The sequence below is a fragment of the Hemiscyllium ocellatum genome, chromosome 12, assembly GCF_020745735.1.
Source record: "Hemiscyllium ocellatum isolate sHemOce1 chromosome 12, sHemOce1.pat.X.cur, whole genome shotgun sequence".
Lineage (NCBI taxonomy): Eukaryota > Metazoa > Chordata > Chondrichthyes > Orectolobiformes > Hemiscylliidae > Hemiscyllium > Hemiscyllium ocellatum.
In genome coordinates this window covers 61,088,915-61,110,136 of record NC_083412.1, presented here as the reverse complement: position 1 = coordinate 61,110,136, position 21,222 = coordinate 61,088,915, and positions in this window count along the sequence as shown.

Here is a 21,222-nt window from a genome sequence, read left to right as displayed (position 1 = left end):
GACTGATTAGGGATAGTCAACATGGCTTTGTGCATGGGACATCATGTCTCACAAATTTAATTGAGTTTTTTGGGGAAGTAACAAAGAGGATTGATGAGGGCAGAGCAGTAGATGTGATCTATATGGACTTCAGTAAGGCGTTCGACAAGTTTCCCCATGGGAGACTGATCAGTAAGGTTAGATCTCATGGAATACAGAGAGAACCAGCCATTTGGATACAGAACTGGCTCAAAAAGTAGAAGACAGAGGGTGGTGGTGGAGGGTTGCTTTTCAGACTGGAGGCCTGTGACCAGTGGAGTGCCACAAGGATCGGTGCTGGGTCCTCTACTTTTTGTCATTTACGTAAATGATTTGGGTGCGAGCATAAGAGGTACAGTTAGTAAGTTTGCAGATGACACCAAAATTGGAGGTGTAGTGGACAGCGAAGAGGGTTACCTCAGATTACAACAGGGTCTTGACCAGATGGGCTGGTGTGCTGAGAAGTGGCAGGTGGAGATTAATTCGATAAATGCAAGGTGCTGCATTTTGGGAAAGCAAATCTTAGCAGGACTTATACATTTAATGGTAATGTCCTAGGGAGTGTTGCTGAACAAAGAGACCTTGGAGTGCAGGTTCATAGCTCCTTGAAAGTGGAGTCACAGGTAGATAGGATAGTGAAGGCGGCGTTTGGTATGCTTTCCTTTATTGGTCAGAGTATTGAGTACAAAAGTTGGGAGGTCATGTTGCGGCTGTACAGGACATTGGTTAGGTCACTGTTGGAATATTGCGTGCAATTCTAGTCTCCTTCCTATTGAAACTTGAGAGGGTTCAGAAAAGATTTACAAGGATGTTGCCAGGGTTGTAGGATTTGAGCTATAGGGAGAGGCTGAACAGGCTGGGGCTTTTTTACCTGGAGCGTTGGAGGCTTAGTGGTGACCTTATAGAGATTTACAAAATCATGAGGGGCATGGATCGAGTAAATAGGCAAAGTCTTTTCCCTGGGGTCGGGGAGTCCAGAACTACAGGGCATAGGTTTATGGTGAGAGGGGAAAGATATAAAAGAGACCTACTGGGCAACTTTTTCACACAGAGGGTGGAACATGTATAGAATGAGCTGCCAGAGGAAGTGGTGGAGGCTGGTACAATTGCAAACTTTAAGAGGAATTTGGATGGGTATGTGAATAGGAAGGGTTTGGAGGGATATGGGCCAGGTGCTGGCACGTGGGACTAGATTGGGTTGGGATATCTGGTCGGATATCGAAGGATCTGTTTCCATACTGTACATCTCTATGAATTTATCACTCTATGACTCAAAGGAAGGGAGATAGAAAAACTACAAGCCAATTGTCCTAACATCTGCCATAGGGAAGATGCTGGAATCCATTATTAAGGAAGCTATAGGATGCAACTTAAAGAATCTCACACAACCAAGCAATGTCAACACTGATTTTTAAAGAGAAATCACATTTGAGTAATTATTACAGATCTTTGGGGATGTTACAAACAAAACAGACACATTTGAACCTGAATACATGGTGTCCTTAGGTATCCAAACAATCTTTCATAAGGTACCCCATCAAAGATTATTGCAGAAAATCAGGATGCATTGGGTAACATATTAGCATACCTAGATGACTGGTTATCTAACAGAAAGCAGAAAGTCAAGATAAATGGGCCATTTTGAGTTGCAATTTGTAACTGCCACAGAAATCAATGTTGGGATCACAATATTTACAATCTATCTAATTATTTGGATGAAGGACTGAATGCCCGGTTGCTTAAATTGTTGATGACATAATAAAGGAGGAACATTAGTAGTGAGCTTAAAGAGTCTACATGGGAATTAGAAATTGATTGAATGAGCAGGCAAAAATTGGACGGAGTGAGTATGTCATAAAATGTGAATTTGACCATTTAAGTTGGTGGTAGTGAGCTGCTATCTTGAACTGCAGCTGTCCATTTTGTAGGTACACCTACATTGCCATCATGGAGTTCCAGGATATTGACCCAGAAACACTGAAGGAACAGGAAATTTCCCAAATCAGGACAGTGAGTGTTTTGGAATTTACAGGTAGTCATGTTCCCATCTATTATTTATGTTTATTTTTTATTTACGCATTTTTGTGGATTGGCCAGCATTCATTTCCTGTCCTTAGTTGCCCTTGAGAAGGTGGTAGTGAACTGTCTTCTTGAACTGCTGTATCCACCTGCTATGGGTTGACCCACAATGCAATTAGGGAGGGAATTCCAAGGTTTTGATCCAGCAACAGTAAGGGAATGGTAATATATTTCCAAATCAGGATGGTGAGTGGTTTGGAGGGAAACATGAAGGTGGTGGTGCTCCAAGATATCTACTGTCTCTGTCCTTCTAGATGGAAGAGGTTGTGGGTTTGGAAGTTGCTGTCTAAGAATCTTTGGTGAATTTCTATAGTACATCTTGTAGATAGTAAACACTGTTGTTACTGGGCATTGGTGGTGTGGGGAGTGGATGCTTGTAGATGTTGTGCTAATCAAGTGGGCTAGGCGAAAGTGAGAACTGCAGATGCTGGAGATTAGACTCGAGAGTATGGTGTTGGAAAAGCACAGCAGGTCAGGCAGTATCCGAGGAGCAGAAAAATCAACGTTTTGGGCAAAAGCTCTTCATCAAGAATCAAGTGGACTGCTTTTATATGGATGAGGTCAAGTTTCTTGAGTGTTGTTGGGGCTGCACTCATCCAGGCAACTGGGGCATATTCCATCACACTCCTTACTTATACCTTACAGTTGGTGGGCAGGCTTTGAGAAGTCAGAGGGTGAGTTACTCGCCATAGTATTCCTAGTCTCTGACCTGCTCTTGTAACCACTGCATTCATGTAGTGAGTCCAGTTGAGGTTCTGGTCAATGGTAAACCTCAGGATGTTGATAGTAGTGGATTCAGTGTCGGTAATGCCATTGAATGTCAAGTAGTGGCATTAGATTGTCTCGTTAATGATGGTCATAGTCTGGCATTTGTCAGCTCAAGCATGGATATTGTCAGATCTTGCTGTATTTGGACATGGATAGCTTTAGTATCTGAGAAATCGTGAATGGTGCAGAACATTGTGCAATCATCAACAAACATCCCCAGTTCTGACCTTATGATGGAGGAAAGGTCATTGATGAAGCAGCTGAAGATGATTGGGCCGAGGCTGCTATCCTGTGGAACTCCTGCACAGATATCCTAGAGCTGAGATGACTGACCTTCAACAACCACAATCATCTTCCTATTTAACAAGTATGACTCTAACCACAGAAGAGTTTGCACACACCCCCCCCAACCCCCGATAGACATTGATTCCAGTTTTACTAGGGGTTCCTTGATGCTATGCTCAGTCAAATACAGCCTTGATGTCAAGAGCTATCACTCTCACCTCAGCTCTGGAATTCAGCTCTTTTGTCCATATTTGAACCAAGGCTGCAACGAGGCCAGGAGCTGAGTGGCTCTGGCTGAACCCAAACTGGTCATCACTGAGCAGGTGTTGCATGATAGCACTGTTGATGATCCCTTCCATCACCTTGCTGATGATCAAGAGTAGACGGATAGGACAGTAATTGGCTAGGTTGGATTTGTCCTGCCTTTTATGTACAGGACATACCCTGGCAATTTCCCACCTTGTTGTGTAGATGCCAGTGTTGTAATTGTACTGGAACAGCTTGACTATGGAAGTGACAAGTTACGGAGCACACGTCTTCCATACTATTGCCAGGATATTGTCAGGGCCCATAATCTTTTCAGTATCCAGTGTTTCCAACCATTTCTTAATATTGCTTGGAATGAATCAAATAGGCTGAAGATTGGTATCTGTAATATTGGGGATCACTGGAGGAGCCAAGATTGATAATCCACTCAGCACTTCTAGCTGAAGCTTGCTGCAAAAGCTCCAGCCTTACCTTTTGCGCTGATGTGCTGGGCTCTTCCATCGTTGAGGATGGGGATATTTTGGAGCCTTCTTCTCTGGTCAGTTGTTTAATCATCACCACCATTTACTACTAGATATAGCAGGACTGCAGAACTTAGATCTGATCCTTTGGTTGTAGGATCACTTGCTGCTTATTCTGTTTTGCGTGCAAGTAGTCCTGTTTGGTGGCAACAACAGGTTGACACTTCATCCTGAGATATGCCAGGTGCTGCTCCTGCACTGTCCATTGAACCAGGGTTGATCCCCTAGCTTGAAGGTAATAGTTGAATCAGGGATGTGCCGGGCTGCGAGGTTACAGGTTGTGCTGGAGTATAATTCTGCTGATGTTGATGGCCTATAGCGCCTCCTGGATGCTGCAATCTTAATCTATGTCGATGGATTGAAGTCTGTCCCATTTAGCATGGTGATAGTGCCACTTAACATAATGGAGTGTATTTTTCATCCTCACAAGGACAGTGCGGTGGTCACTCTTACCCTTACTGTTATTGCCAGATACATCTGCAGCTGGCAGGTTGGTAAGGATGAGGTTAAGTATGTTTTTCCATTTTGTTGGTTCCCTCACCACCTGTACAGACCCAGCCTAGCAGCTATGATTAGATTCCCTACAGTATGGAAACAGGCCCTTCAGCCCAACAAGTCCACACCAACCTCCCCAATGAGTAACCCACCCAGACCCATTCCCCTAACCTATATTTTCCTCCTACTAATGCATCTAACACCATGGGCAATTTAGGGAAGGGATGGTCAGGTTAGGTTGGAGTATCAGGATGGGAGATGTTCCTGATCCTGTAGGGTGCCAGGGAAGGTATTTGGGAGGGGTGAAGGATTTTGTGTGTGTGTGTGTGTGTGTGTGTGTGTGTGTGTGTGTGGCGGGGGGGGTGGGGGTTGTTGGATCCAGTCGAGGAGATGTTGAGTGACTGGGATGGGTTACTAAAGGTTGGGGGGGGGTAGGTTACAGGGAATGCTGAGTCGGGGGTTAATTTAATACTTACCCCAGATTTAGAGTACATTTTAATTCCTCAAAGTTTTCTTGGATAACTATGAAATTAAATAAGTTGGAACCATTTAAAGGTTGCAATTTCAGTGGACATATTTTCAAAGGTTTCTATATTCTGGGTAAGTACCCATTATAAATTTCAATTTCCAGCAACGTGCACAGAGTTAACTGCTCTAGCCTTTTGCATGATCCCGTTGCATTAGGCTGCTCCAGGAAGCAAGCAAGAAGGTTGCTCAGCCGTTGGCAAGGATCTTTACCTCCTCACTCTCCATGGGAGTCGTACCGGAGGATTGGAAGGAGGGTAATAGATAAATCCCTGGCAATTACAGACCAATCAGTCTTACGTCTATGGTCAGCAAATTTTTGGAAAAAATTCTGAGGGGTAGGATTTTTAACTATTTGGCAAAGTATTGTGTAGTTAAAGGCAGTCAGCATGGCTTTGTGAGGGGCAGGTCACGTCTCACAAATCTTATTGAGTTCTTGAGGAGGTGACAAGACAGATCGATGAAGGTCGAGCAGTGGATGTGGTGTATATGGACTTCAACAAGGCATTTGATAAGGTTCCCCAAAGTAGGCTCATTCATAAGGTCAGGAAGTATGGGATACAGGGAGATTTGGCTGTCTGGATTCAGGATTGGTTGGCTGACAGAAGGCAGAGAGTGGTTGTAGATGGAAAGTATTCTGCCTGGAGGTCAGTGTTGAGTGCGATCCCGCAGGGCTCTGTTCTTGGGCCTCTGCTCTTTGAAGTTTACATAAATGACTTAGATGAGGAGGTTGAAGGGTGGATTAGTAAATTTGCAGATGACACAAAGATTGGAGGTGCCCTCGATAGTATCGAGGGCTACTGCAGGCTGCAATGCGACATAGACAGGATGCAGAGCTGGGCTGAGAAATGGCAGATAGAGTTCAACCTGAATAAATGCAAAGTGATGCATTTTGGAAGGTCGAACTTGAATGCTGAGTATAGGATTAAAGACAGGATTCTTGGCAGTGCGGAGGAACAGAGGCTTTCATTAACAGGGGGATCAAGTTTAAGAGCCGTGAGGTTTTGCTGCAGCTTTACAAATCCCTGGTGAGGCCACACTCGGAATATTGTGTCCAGTTCTGGTCGCCCTACTATAGGAAAGATACAGAGGCTTTGGAAAGGGTGCAAAGAAGGTTTACCAGGAAGTTGCCTGGACTGCTGGGCTTGCCTTATGAAGAAAGATTGAATAAGCTCAGACTTTTGTCTCTGGAGAGAAGGAAGAAAGGAGACCTGATCGAGGTATACAAGATAATCAGTGGAATAGATAGAGTCAATAGCCAGAGACTTATCCCCAGGGCAGGATTGACTGGTATGAGGGTCATAGTTTTAAGATATTGGGAGAAAAGTATAGAGGAGACGTCAGAGGTAGATTCTTTACGCAGAGAGTTGTGAATGCATGGAATACTTTGCCAGATGTGGTCATTAGGGACAATTAAGCGACTGTTGGACATGTACATGGATAGTAGTGAATTGAGGTGTACGTAGGTTAAGTTAGTATATTTTACTTTAGGATTAAACCTCGGCACAACATCGTGGGCCAAGGGTCTGTTCTGTACTTTTCTATGTTCTACGTTCTATTACTGCTGTCAACACTCCTGTCAGAAGCCAGGAGCCTGCTTTCTTTAGTGAATGATAAACAAATACTTTGAATAGACCTGCATGGTCCAGGCTGTAATTAAAGCTTCAAAATATCCCCAAGCTGAGTGAGAACATGACTGTGAGTAAAAAGTGAGGTCTGCAGATGCTGGAGATCAGAGCTGAAAATGTGTTGCTGGTTAAAGCACAGCAGGTTAGGCAGCATCCAAGGAACAGGGAAATTCAACGTTTCGGGCCAGAGCCCTTCATCAGGAATGAGAACATGACTGTACCAGCTTAGAGGCTTCCACTACCCATCCAATGCCCCTTCTCATCGTGGGTCAACTGCACAGGTCAGGCCTTTGGTAGCTGGAGATGCAGCAAGCCCCCATTTAGAGGACCTCTAGCTGTCTCCAGCAGAACAACAGACTTGAATTTCACACCCACGGTCTCTTTAACTTTCTCTTTAAAGTTTCTCTGTGGCACCATCAGCTAAAAACTTGTCATTGTGTTCACACTTTCATCAGCTTCTCTGTCTCCTCTGAAACCCTGATTGATAACTTGTGTAAATTGTTTCAAGATAAGTTTGGCAGTGATGGAGTTTGTGCTGGCGGTGTCGTGTCAATGCAGTCTCTCCACTTGGGGACATATGTTGAGTGTTAGAAATAGCCCACACAAACAGCAGGAAAAATAGCTGCTCTATTTTTATCTAATGTTGGAGCGGGTAGGGGGCAAGTGGCAGTTTCTACTGCAAAGAAGTTGAGATCTACTTTCACAAACAGTGTAGAGTTGCAGTGTCACTTCTGTTTGGAAGCTGTTCAGTCTCATGTTGACACAACTCTGTACATCCTGTCCTTCTTGTCACCTTGATGTTGCTGCCACCTGTTATTAAAATAAAACAATTTCTTTACTTTCTCAGAAACAACGATTAGCTTAGACCATTATGTGGATTAAATAACCACCTGCTAACATGGCAGGTGGGGAAATGAGGGAATTTCGGCCCCATCCTAATACCAACATCCCTGTATAGGGTAAAGAGGATACTGGAACTGCAGCAATGTCATTCAGATCAGATGTTGAATTGTCATAGAGATTATCCAGGCAGATTCTGTATCACATAAACCAACTCCTCGTGCCCTGAGATCATAGATATACAAATGGCAAAAAGATGAAATGTTAGATTGAGAAATATGAGCATAAAAGGCTAGATAGATAGATAAATAGATAGATAGATAGATAAACAGACATATAGATAGATAACTGTTTATTATATTTATCAATTTCACTCACATATACATCATGTTTTCAAAATTGGAAATGAAAGTTAAATATCTACATGGTTTGACTTTGATGTGTGACTTCTGCTTTGTAAAATGTAACCCAAAATTTTTAAAGTTTCATAACAGAAGCACTTTGGCCAACTTACAGATTTGACTGACGGTTCATAGCTAGCCAATCTATAACTCAGGTTTACACATTTTTTGCCTTGGTGCATGGCTTCAATATCTGTCATAGAGACAGGAGCAGCAACATCTGCTGGAGGCCACAGGTGAGAAGGTCAGCTGCAAGTGCTCCCTGGGCCATATTATAAGCTCCAGTGCTATAGGTGAAGCTTGAATTGCTGGAAAATGTGCAGTCATAAAAAATCCCTGAGGGCAATGGGAATATAAGTAATACTTCCTCGGTAATGCATATTAAAGCAGAATGCATGGCAGTTGGTTAATAGGAAAGGAAAACAGCTCCTTGTAGAATAAAACAGTTTTAAGTTTTAAATGTGCAGATACAGTAAAGGACCAATAAACTTATTTTATTAAGTGAAAATATTGCTCCAAAGAGATACTTGATCTCAATAGATACGTAACTATGAATATATTGGTCTTAGACATTGCCATCTCAGAGAGATATAACCCAGTTGAGTTTGAATGCCAGGTCTGGATCTTCATTGTGACAGTCTGAGGGAGATGTTAAAAATTGCCAGCAGCTCACCCATAGAGAGGAGGGGACAGTAATCCATCAGTCACATGTGCTCTGTCTCTCTGTCTGTCTCTCTCTTGCATCTAATCAGTTTCTTTCATTTTTATGACTGGGGTGGCAGTTATAGTCTGATGTCAATGTTGCCAACCTGTCAACAGATTCAGCTGACACAGTGTGAATTGTTGTAATGCCACCTAGAAGAGATCCCTCAAAGATTTTGTTTGTCAGTGATGATCAACCGGGCTGGCCAATTTGAGCTATTTCTCATGTTCCTCCTGTGGAGCACATGACCACAACTTCGCTGGCCTGTCCTCAGACAGTTAAGTGCTGTCCAGATTTTCCATGAAAGGTTAAAACCTTTCTGCTGCTTGGATTTTTACTGCTTGGGGTTAATTGCCAGATTGTAGTGGATGAAATTTTTAATCCATCAAAAGGCATGTCTTCAAGAACTGGGACTGTCATCAGTTTGCAAGATGTTGAATGTGCTTCTGCAGGGACAATAGGACGTCACATTAATGCATTGGTTTTATTTGAGATTGTGTGACCAGTGGGAGTATTTTATTAACTGTCAGGCACATGAGTAATGTTCCTTGAGGAAAACAGACACCTGTAGTTTCAATGTGTGGTACCACAAGGAAATCAAGTTGCCTTGAGCTCAATGTCCTAATCAGTTCGTTCAATGAATAATATTGAATGAGACTGCGAATAAACCTTTTTGTTCGTGTGATACTTTTTGAGCTGGATACTGTTCCCAGAGGAGTAAAGGAAGTGCAATTGAAGGGCAAAATCTTCACAATGAGATTTGTTAGTCCAAATACAATAACAAAACGCTTGAATAATAAGTCATGAAATGTTTAGCCAGGGAGAATTATCGGATTCATACTGGCTGAGCCACTTCAGACCTTGCTTGGCCTAAATGTTTGCAGGGGTATTTGAAGGGGCAATATGAAGATTATGATAGTCTTTGAATCATTTCTTTCTGTGTTTGTCAGCTGACAATATTAATAATTAATTCCACAGTCTAGAACCTATTGACAAATGTTGGCTATCCCTCAGTTCAAGGATAATATCTACATTGGTTCATAGGTTTCTATCATGCTGCTGTGGACTTTCCTGGGAGTCAACAGGCCAATTCTTGACCCACAGATCTTTGATAACAGGTGAAGGGAGACCACCAGTCGCCAATAGAAGGAAATGCAGCAAGATGCAAAACAGGCAAGAATAGCAGATAGTGGGATAAACTTGAGTGAAAAAGCCTTCAAAAATAATGTTTTAAATTGACTTAATGAGAGGTTTGGTTCATTCATAATTCAGCATAATAAGATCATAGTGTGATAATGTTCCCAGGATACTAAAAATGAATGTTAAGAAAATAGAAGAAGTATCCCTCCACGATAAAGATATTTATGCTGAAATTCCTGTACAAGTATAATTGAATAAAATTCTTACTGACCCTATTGCAAAGTCAAAAAGACCCCATTCTAAATCCAGCCTCAGGTCATTTGCACGACCTAGGCAAGCTTTCCACATCTGCAAGGGCACGTTAACATTGCCTGACTACTGGAAAGCAAAGTAGCCCACAGACACTAATCTAACGTGTTCCTCGGACCTTCTAGGTCTAAGAATAAATTAAACAGAAAATTCTTCAATTTCCTGTAGAATCATGGGGTTGAAACTTAATTGGTAGAGGGTCAAAAAGGGTATGAATGAATTGGCCATCCAATATATATTCAGTCTGATTTTAATTGTCGTTAACTTCAATGAGCTTGATTATTTTAAGCCCAAGTGGTTTAGGGTCTTATTGAACACCTCAATGAAACTTATGTACTTTATTAGTTGGCTGAGTTCTCCAAATTTCCAAGTTTCTCTCCCTTTTTTGCTATTTTGTTATTATCGTTTGCAAATGGTTTAAGTGTCAGCTATATCTTTTATTTCTCTCATCACTGCCTGCATTATCACATCTTTTATTTAATCATTTCCGTTCTTCTACAGACTCACAAATAATTACCCCCCTTTACTTCATGCTCCCTTTTCACTGACTGTTCCTCCTTATAAGTTGCAACTTTCTTTGTCCTAGCAAAAGGTCATTGACTTAAAATGTTACTTTAATCTTTTTTTCAACATAGACTGCCTGATGTGCTGTATGCTTCCAATATAAAGTGGAATCCTGGTGTAACAGAATTCCCAAAATTTCCATCACAAATACATTATTCATTATACTTAAAAGTGGTCCATTGGATAAAGTATACTTTGCAGCTAACGGGTGTGGAAATGTGTAATTTTGGATCGTAATCTTCAGCAATAACAGTGAATAGGGTTGTATGCTATGGTTGGAGCAGGTGTTTGCTGGACCCCACTGTATATATCAAAAAGCTTGAACTGAAAGGGAGAAAGAAGCAGCTGGGAAAAGTAAATAAACACCGTGGAATTTGAAATGTCATCAGGGCAGAAGCTGAGAAGGAGAGAAAAAAAATCAATGGAAAAGAGCAATGGAAAGGCCATAAATCAATAGGATTTCTGAATCTGATGACAAACCCGATTCGTGTGTGAAGAGAGAGGAGTGATACCCTCACAGCTGTCATCAAATCCCCGTGCAAACATCACAGTTGTCAGGGAGGAATCTCTGGACTCTGCTGGGACATGTGATCAGAGGGTTCCTCTGCCCCCAGGCAAGCCAAATCCAGAGGCTTGTAAATTCCACTGCACATTTTCTCACAACCTTCCCTGAGACATTCATTGAAGGGCATTAAGGATTAAATTGGAGGTGATGGACTTCAATGGAATCTTCAATTGGACTGTGAACTGCAATAAAAAATAATGTGGGTCATTAATTGACATGATTAGTTCCTTGGAATGTTGTTAACTGTTTGAGGGCTGAAATTTCTTGCAAGACAATTACAGGCATAAAATAGAAAGCTGGAATATGCTACATACAGTTATTTATTATGGTTGAAGCATGGTACTAAATTAAGGCCTGTTTTAATCATTAGTTCCTTAGTTCCCCATGTGACAACTTTATTGTACCATTAGAGAGTGCAGTAAGTACAGGGCAGTCACTTCCCAACATAGAGAGATGGAAAGTCAAACCTTTGCTTGTCTGCACCTCAACAGCTGGATCAAGACTTTTCTGAGAATTGGGCCTGAGGTATCAGACCACCTGACAAAAGTGAAGCTATCTGGGTTAAAGCTGTTAGTTTTGAGGGACGTAATGCAGATTCAGTTTTCAACGCCATTAATTTGATACAGATTATTTGTTTGATTATGCAGACCAAATCTTGCATTTATGCGCACAAAATAATTCACCTTGCATTCTTGAGGAAATATTATTCTTCTAAGTTTATGCCAACCAATTACCTGCAAGGCCATGTCTTTTTCAAAAAGGTCTTCTAAATTATTGAGTGAGCACAAATGCTGGAAGTCTGATATAAAACTGAAAATGCTGATAATTTTCATCAGGTGTTGCAACATATGTGGAGAGAGAGAGGCAGGCAATGATCTTTTACCAGAACCTCACTGAGAAATCCTTCAGAATTTCATCAAAGTGATACATCCAATGCTCTGAAGGCTTCATAACCTGGTTTCACGCAACTTTGATTGTAACTTTAATTTGTTAATCCTACATATATCAGAACCTGCTTCAGCCTCACTTTTACCTGAGTTTTGTTCATTTTTAACTGTACTTGACTTTATCCAGTTCAATCTAAGGTTATTTTTGAATTTTTTTAATACGACTTAACATTCTTTGTCCCTTTTCAGAAACATTAGACATTTAATGAAACAGCAGAACAATAACCATCAGATGGATTTAATTTCTCTTATTTATATAGAACATTGATCAGTACACCTCAGGAACAGGCCCTTCAGCCCACGATTTGCCAAACATGACATCAAGTTAAACTAATCCCTTCTTCCTGCCCATGGTCCATATTCATCCAACCATTCCATGCATGTTCATGAGTTTATCTAAAAGCCTCCTTAAACACCCCTATCATATCTACCTCCACCGCTACCCCTGACATTCCAAACTCCTACCACTCTGTGTAAGGAACTCGCCCCTCACATCTCCTTTGAACTTTTCCCCTTTTACCTTAAATGTATGTTCTCTAGTATTAGACATTTCAAATCTGGAGAAAAAATTCTGACTATCAACTCTATCTGTGCCTCTCATAATTTTATAAACTTCTATCAGGTCTCCTCTCAGCATCTGCTGCTCCAGAGAAAACAACCCTAGTTTGTCCAGCTTCTCCTTATAGGTCATACTCTCTAATCCAGGCAACATCCTGGTAAACCTCTTCTGGACCCTCTCCAAAGTCCCCACATCATTCCTGTAGTGTGGCGATCAGAATTGAACACAATACACAAAGTGCGGCTTAACCAAACTTTTATAAAGCTGCAACATCACTTCCTGACTCTTGTAATCAATGAATCAAATATGCCATATGCCTTCTTTACCACCCTATCTACTTGTGTGGCCACTTTCAGGGAGCTATGGACTACGACTCCAAGATCTCTGTGTACATCAATGCTGTTCAGGGTGCCTGCCATTAACTAAATATTTTTCCCTAACATTTGATCTCCCAAACTGCTGCACTTCACATTTGCCCAGGTTAAACTCCATCTGCTATTACTCCACCCATATCTGCAGCTGTATCCTTAGACAACCTTCTATACTCTCCACAACTCCGCCAATGTATTTAGACATTGTTATTTCTAAAACAGTAGGTGGATTTTATGTTGGAGCAGTTAGGAAGGGAAAGATCATGCTGGTGAATTAGTTTCCTGCCTACTGGCAGGGGCAAAACACCTTAGGCCTCATTTTAAAGTCTCCAGTGGTTTTTTTCACCCCAGAAGTGGAAGAGATGCTGTATTGGGGGCTGGATTCAGAAGATGAGGTGCTTCTTTTCCTGCTGCTAGTTTTCAGGTCGAATCATTAAGAAGAAAGAAGGTAGGTCTGGGCAGGGGAGGCAATAACTTTTTATAAGGGACATGAAGGAGCAATTATAATCCTCTTGCACTGACAAAGACCTTCCCAACAATGACCAACCTGCTTTCACCTGCCTGGAAAGCCAGAGTGAACTGTCTGCTCAGGTCCCAATTAAAATCCAACCAGAACCCTTTGTCATAATAAGAGCCAAGTTCATGTAATTTCCCAGAAAACCAGCCACCCACCCACTTCTTCTGAACCACCTTCTTTATCGGGCATGTCCGTGTCCTGCTGAACCCTGCAAATTACGATTACAGATTTTGGTAAGATGGATGGGGAAGGACAAAGTACCAAACGGGTAATAAACATGTTCAACTTTAACTGCCCTCTTTCCACCTGACAGATTGGGTTAACATCTACCTCACTGTGTTTTTGCTCATTTTGGCCATTTAGATGATTGTAAATGTTTTATCCCCTTAATATTATCCAATAATAACAGCATGTGGTTCTATTTCTCTCTAACTGTACTTTTGTGCCTAGGAGGATGCCCAAATATCAGGTGCATACTGCCATTCCCACATTTCACATGTGCTTACTATTATCTTGACAATTTTTCAGCGAATGCAGGTCAAAAAGTAAACTGCAAGATTAACTCACAGAGCAAGGAATTCATGGATAGCAGAGATCATTGTGTAGTTTGCATTTCAAGTTTAATGAGTGTTTGAACCCAGAAACATTCAGAAATAATAGTAATTATATCATAAAGATAAGTCAGAATTGGTAATTATGAAGAGGAAGTAGTTTGAAATTTTGCATTTTTTTTATATAATCAAATTTGAATGCAGAATTTGCCAAAGTAAGGCCCTTTTGTTGGAATAACTATCCAAGGACCTCTGATGCAGCAGATTGAGTCAATCAGTGTTATTCCTATGAATTCAAATACAACTCTTAGTCAATGCACTGCTTTGTACATCAACTAGTTAATCTGCTGATGTTTACTGACATATATAAATTTGATCAGCAGAGGGCACGATTATAACAGCTTTAAGCTTCAGATTACAGTATAAAAATTAATGGTTCTCGAAGAATTACTCATATTTATAGCATTGTACAGAAGCATAAAATGCTGTAACCTGATAACATTTTAATTCTAATGCACGCATATGGCATTTTTAAAATTATGTGTAAGTCAAGAACTAGTTACCCTGCTGGAATACAAGAGCCCGGCTATTTTCTATGTTATTCAACCCTAGGCAGTCATGCTGTGACAGTATCAAGACTGCACTGAAATAACCTTCCTACTAGCCACATGTTATTTTGTTCCTGCAATCATGTAACTCTGTCGGTATATCCTTTGAAATGCATGTTTAAGTCCTCCCAGGTAGACTACAGTTCCTTTGGATCTGTCTTACAGATTGAATTCCATTATTCCATTGCTAAATCCTCCCTCCAACCAGCTCTCTGCAATCCCTACATCAGCAGATGTAGCTGTGTAGTCAGCTGTTAAATTGCATCTTACACTACAATGTAGCTCATGTTTTATGTTTTTCTTTACAACGAAGTACAACAGAACACTTCAGCTGATACATATATCGCTAAATTCACCAGGAACAGCTGCTTTAAAATTTACATCTCATTGCAATGATTAAACTCTCATTTCCTGTTAAACAGCATAAAATAGCATATTGAAAAACACACATAAATTCAATAATAAAATACATTGTGACAAAATACTGTATATAAGTAAGTTCTTTGCTAACTAGTATGCCCATGATAGTTCCTCAGCCTATGCTAAATCAATGAGGTGAACTATAACCGGTCTCAGCGCCAAGGCTTGTAAAATCAGTCTCGAGTCCTGCTCCTGCTTTCTAACTAGTGATCTGTTGGTGGTGTACATTTAAATGCTGGGAGACGGTAGGAGCTGAGACAGCTATAATATCCTCAGTACACAAACAACCTGCCACAATACAAATAAAAAGAAGTGAATGGACACATGGGTAAGGGAGGGCAACATAATGTGTACTAAGGCAGCCATATCCACAAGAAAGCAAGAGAAAAATGGATAGGAGAAGATAAAAGAGGATGCAGCAACTGAGCAGGTGTGCTGTTAATACACAGATATTACTGACCCATCTTGGATACACCAGAAGCTGACTATTCTATATTTCAAAGAAAACAACTAAGCAGGTAACAAAAACACAAGAATCCACTGGGAGCCTTTCTACAGCTATTCTGGTTGTACTATTAGGCCCTATTTTCATTAAACACAACAGTCTGAGCTGGTGTGAGTTTCCCATTATGTCAAGTCACTGAGGACAAGGATTATCAAGGTTGCTCCAATCCATATCCAAGTGTGATTTAGGTTACATCCCTGCCATCTCCACATTTTCAGAGTGCTATTTATCATTTATCAGTAACATCAGTATCATTCATTTCTCCAATTTTACGTTTACTCAATTTGAAGCTCTGGAAGTATGATTTGCAATCCTATTTTAAAACATTCAACTTAACTTTTTGTTGTTATTGTACCTGAAGTGCAATTGTCATCTTCAACAATCAAAGGAAGGTACTTGGATTACAACAAAAGCTTCCCACGTCAGATTAATTAAATAACTTATACAAGCTACTGATTGCAGCTTGCATTGGGGATTGTGAGGCCTTTTCTTCTTTGCTCTGTTTCATTTTAAAATATTTTTTCATGGGATGTAGATGTCGCCGGCAATGTCAAATTAATTTTGAAAAGGTGGTGGTGAGCTGCCTTCTTGAACTGCTGCAATCTATGTGCTGTAGGTAAACCCACAATACTGTTAGGGAGGGAGTCCTGGGATTTTGACCCAGTGACCATATGACTAATATAAGATCTAGCAATACTAATAGAAAAACTAACGTCACTACTAATTGTTGTTAGACATAAGGCCATAAGAAATAGGATAAGGAATAGGCCATTCACCTTCTTGAGCCAGCTGTACCATTCAATAGGAGCATGGCTGATCTGACATTACTCACTTCCACTTTCCTGCATTTTCTCCAAATCCCTTGATTAGCTACTGGTCAACAATTTACCAACATCAGCCTTCAATGCTGAACTAACACAAATCTTATTGTAGTCAATCAAGAAAAACATCCAGAGGTGTTACATTAGTTTTGATCTGGTCAGCTCAATCTCACCATCATCTCTCAACTCTTCCACTTTTATTCATCTATCAGACTGCTAAGCTGACATTCAGCACCAGATAGCCAGAAATTTCCTATCTGAACACCCTCTAAGTCAGCACGATTACGCAGTCCCAGTGCTTAATATAGACTCCAGTTTCAGAGTTGTCCAACAGGAAACATTAAATACAGGCAATTTAAGCTTGGACTGTTTAAAACATTGGTTAAGCCACAGCTAGTGTATTTGGTGCAGTTCTGGAATCCAGATCTCAATCGCCTCCCCGCTTCATCCTTCTCTGCTCCAAGAAAAACAACCCCAGTCTATTCAATCTCTCATCAGAACAAAACTCTCCCGCCAGGGACAATTATCCTTGTAAACCTCCTCTGCATCCTCTCCAGTGCTGTAAGGGTATTGTCTGGTCCATAGCACCCAGCATTGCTTAGCTCCTTCACAGAGAAGGAGAGCTTCCTCTGACCTAATGTCTTTGTTTTTCTCCTCAGAAGTTTCCTTCCATTCCCCCAGTTCCTCAGCATCTATCACATCACCTCATTATTGCTGTAATTGTGTAGAGCATGGCATTAAAAGCTGATGTGGCATACACTGTCCAGCCTTTACTGGAGGGCACCATCACCCAGGACCAGTCCAAATAGAGAAACCATATTTTCAGCAGCCCTATTGTCTGGGTAAAAACAATGACTGCAGATGCTGGAAACCAGATTCTGGATCAGTGGTGCTGGAAGAGCACAGCAGTTCAGGCAGCATCCAACGAGCAGCGAAATCGACGTTTCGGGCAAAAGCCCTTCATCAGGAATAAAGGCAGAGAGACTGAAGCATGGAGAGAAAAGCTAGGGAAGGGTGGGTGTGGGGAAAGAGTAGCATAGAGTACAATGGGTGAGTGGGGGAGGAAATGAAGGTGATAGGTCAGGGAGGAAAGGGTGGAGTGGATAGGTGGAAAAGGAGCTAGGCAGGTCGGACAAGTCCGGACAAGTCATGGTGACAGTGCTGAGCTGGAGGTTTGAAACTAGGATGAAGTGGGGGAAGGGGAAATGAGGAAACTGTTGAAGTCCACATTGATGCCCTGGGGTTGAAGTGTTCCGAGGCGGAAGATGAGGCGTTCTTCCTCCAGGCGTCTGGTGGTGAGGGAGCGGCGGTGAAGGAGGCCCAGGACCTCCATGTCCTCGGCAGAGTGGGAGGGGGAGTTGAAATGTTGGGCCACGGGGCGGTGTGGTTGATTGGTGCAGGTGTCTCGGAGATGTTCCCTAAAGCGCTCTGCTAGGAGGCGTCCAGTCTCCCCAATGTAAAGAAGACTGCATCGGGAGCAACGGATACAATAAATGATATTAGTGGATGTGCAGGTAAAACTTTGATGGATGTGGAAGGCTCTTTTATGGCCTTGGCTAGAGGTGAGGGAGGAGGTGTGGGCACAGGTTTTACAGTTCCTGCGGTGGCAGGGGAAAGTGCCAGGATGGGAGGGTGGGTCGTAGGGGGGCGTGGACCTGACCAGGTAGTCATGGAGGGAACGGTCTTTGCGGATTGTCTGCCCTATTGTCTGCTCCACTACAGCTCAGATCAAAGCCTGGACAGTATTGTACCCGCTCTTTGCAAAAGTCTAGATCTTGCACATTGGTTTCATGAACCAGAATTGCAATGGGTAGCCCTTGTTTCCCAGTAACCAGCTTTGTAAAGGACCTAGACCCTCAAGCACATGAGAGTGCTCATGGATAATTGAGGCATGGCAGTTGCTAGGGAAGTTGTCACACACCTCCAGGAAGTGGTAACAGAGATCACAGATCACCTAAACATTAATTAAGTGATACCCCTTCCTGTTGAAGAATTCCACAGTGTTGTGATTCAGCCCTCTCTTTGTTATGTGTGTACAGTCAATGACACCCTCCCAGCTACATTCCTGAATCCTATTGTCCAAGCTGCAGCACTGACTTTGTGACACGGCAATGAAATGAACCAATGTGATCTAGCGCAGGTGGCATTAGATTAGATTCCCTACAATATGGAAGCAGGCCCTTAGGCCCAACAAGTCCTCACTGACCCTCCGAAGAGCAACCCACCCAGACCCATTCCTCTGCATTTAACCCTGACTAATGGACCTAAAACTACAGGCAAGTTAACATGGCCAATTCACCTAACCTGCACATCTTTAGACTGTGGGAGGAAACACATGCAGTCACGGAGAGAATGTGCAAACTCCACACAGACAGTTGCCCAAGGAGGGAATTGAACCTGGGTCCCTGGCGCTGTGAGGCAGCAGTGCTAACCACTGAGCCACTGTGCCACCCCATTGGTTAAGAAAATGTTGAACAATAGGACTGACACAGAATTAATGGGCCAAATGGCATAATTATTTAGCAATTTATAAAATTGGACCTTTAATGGTAAGTCAGAATCTAAATAAGGAAAAAGAAGCTAAAATTAATCAATCTTTGCTTAGATGAATGATAAATTCTTATTGTATTTACCAATTAAATACATAATGTATATAAACTAAAAACCTCTGCCTACATTTGTGAAGTTTTACAATAGGCCTGATGGCTCCAATATTTATACAGAGAATGTGGGAAGCACAATATTGTGGGGATAACCCAGCAACACTTAGTGTATAGTGTATGACTAACAAGATTTTTGTTTTCTCTCGGTTTCCAACCGGGCCAGCTGGTTAAATTAACGGGATGAGGAGTTCAGAAATCATGGGCAAGATTATCAATGATGGCAGGATGGATAGAGATGCTGCAAACAGCAGAAAGGACAGTGTATGTTTCTTCAAAGGGCTGAAGGGATCACTTCTGCTGTTCTTGGGCCAATAAGTAGTGCTGCAAAAAGCACTTCGCCTTCCTGGACTGGCAGCATATGCTTCCTTTACATCACTGGAGCCTGATTTAAATATATTACTTTGCTATTCCATCTCTTGAAGACAAGAAGTGGGATACTTTTATGAAACAAAAATACAGTTGTCAATAAAGCCCTGTGCATGGTGAGTTGGGACCTCACTGTCCATTTTCAAAAATGTAAATTTTCCATTCAGTCGTCATTGGGGCAGTGGGTTGGGAGAAAGTGAAGACAATATCAAGACCCCCATCTGTAAGGCTACTTTTTGTAAAAGGAAGATGTACATCCCATCCTGAAATCTCCGTAACAGATGAGAGTATTTAGAAATTAACTTGAAATGGTTGATTTCAGATCACATCAGACATTCAGTTCGTATTGTCTCTTGTCCTGGGGGAAACAACAGTTGGCTCTTGTTAATGACTGCAATGAGTAATTACCAGGAAAAGGGTTGTTGATTTCTTAGTGAATGTAGACTTAAGATGGGATCAATTTACTTTGAAGGCTTGTTTTTAATTCTTTTGTACCATTGTTCCATTTGTTCTAACTATAAAGTGCCTCCCATGAGATACAATTTTTGGAGGATTTGTTTTTCTCCACTGTGAGAACAACATTGTGCTCCTTATTAGACTTAATAGTCTTCATCCCTTCAACCACATATTTCAGCAAATCTCATGCTGTGCAACAAAACTTATCTGATCGTGCAATATGGGAGGCCAAAGCTAACTTACATTTCAATGCTGTTTAAAGCAGATGGCTTAATTTCCCAAATACCTAGATATCATTTGTGTCATAATTGATAACAAATTTGTTATACTTTTAAAACCTTTTAAACAATACCTTCTAACTCCTTGAAAGGATTTTTGTTCTGTTAACTTAAGGGAATTAATGATCACAATAATTCTTGAAAAGGATAACTGTAACTAGCTCATGACTTCACAACTCATGTACAGTTATTTCTAATTATGCTGACTATTATTTATTTAATGAGTTATATAAGATACAATGACTCAGAACTACACCATTCAGTCCATCCAGTCCATGCTAGTGTTAATGTAAGTACATAATTATTCAGACTACATACCTGCTTCCCAGCCTAAGTGAAAGACTTCTGCTTGCAGGAATTCTTCGACAGTGTGCTTTCATTAGCAGAGAGGTAATTCCTTTGCTGTGAAAGATAGTTCTACTATTTTAGAAGTTTGTACATCTGATCGTCACTTTCTGTTTGTCAAACCTCATATCAGGCTGCATGATATTATTGCAACTTTAATATGACTCAGTCAATGGAGATGGTGTTGTAACATTATCATAGCTTGGATGAAGATACCAAATGTATGGTAACTGAATCTACCAATGAAACCAAGACAGATAAGAATGCAAGTTGTCAAGTGGTAGTTGAGAATTAACAAAGGAATACAGACAAATTAACAAAGTTGTCACAACATTGGCAAGTGAAGAATTATGTGGGAAAATGTGAATGTGTCTGTCAGGAAGAGTAGTTAATAACTATATTATTTAGATGGAAAGTGATTTCAGAACTCAGTGATATAGAGGAATCTGCACTATTGCTGCCATGAAGAATGCAATGTTGTAGGTGCAATGTTGACATCCAGCAACATGCCCACCCCCTTGAGTGATCCCTGCAGTCAACCATGACAAGCTTTCACTCCCCTTGTAATATAGGCCTACATACTATTTGCCTTCCTCCCTGCTTGCTGCAGCTGCATGTTAATTTCCTGTATACAAACACACCCAGTGTCTTTATACATCAACATTTACAGGTGTCATGCCTTTTAAAATACCTTCTGCTTTTCTATT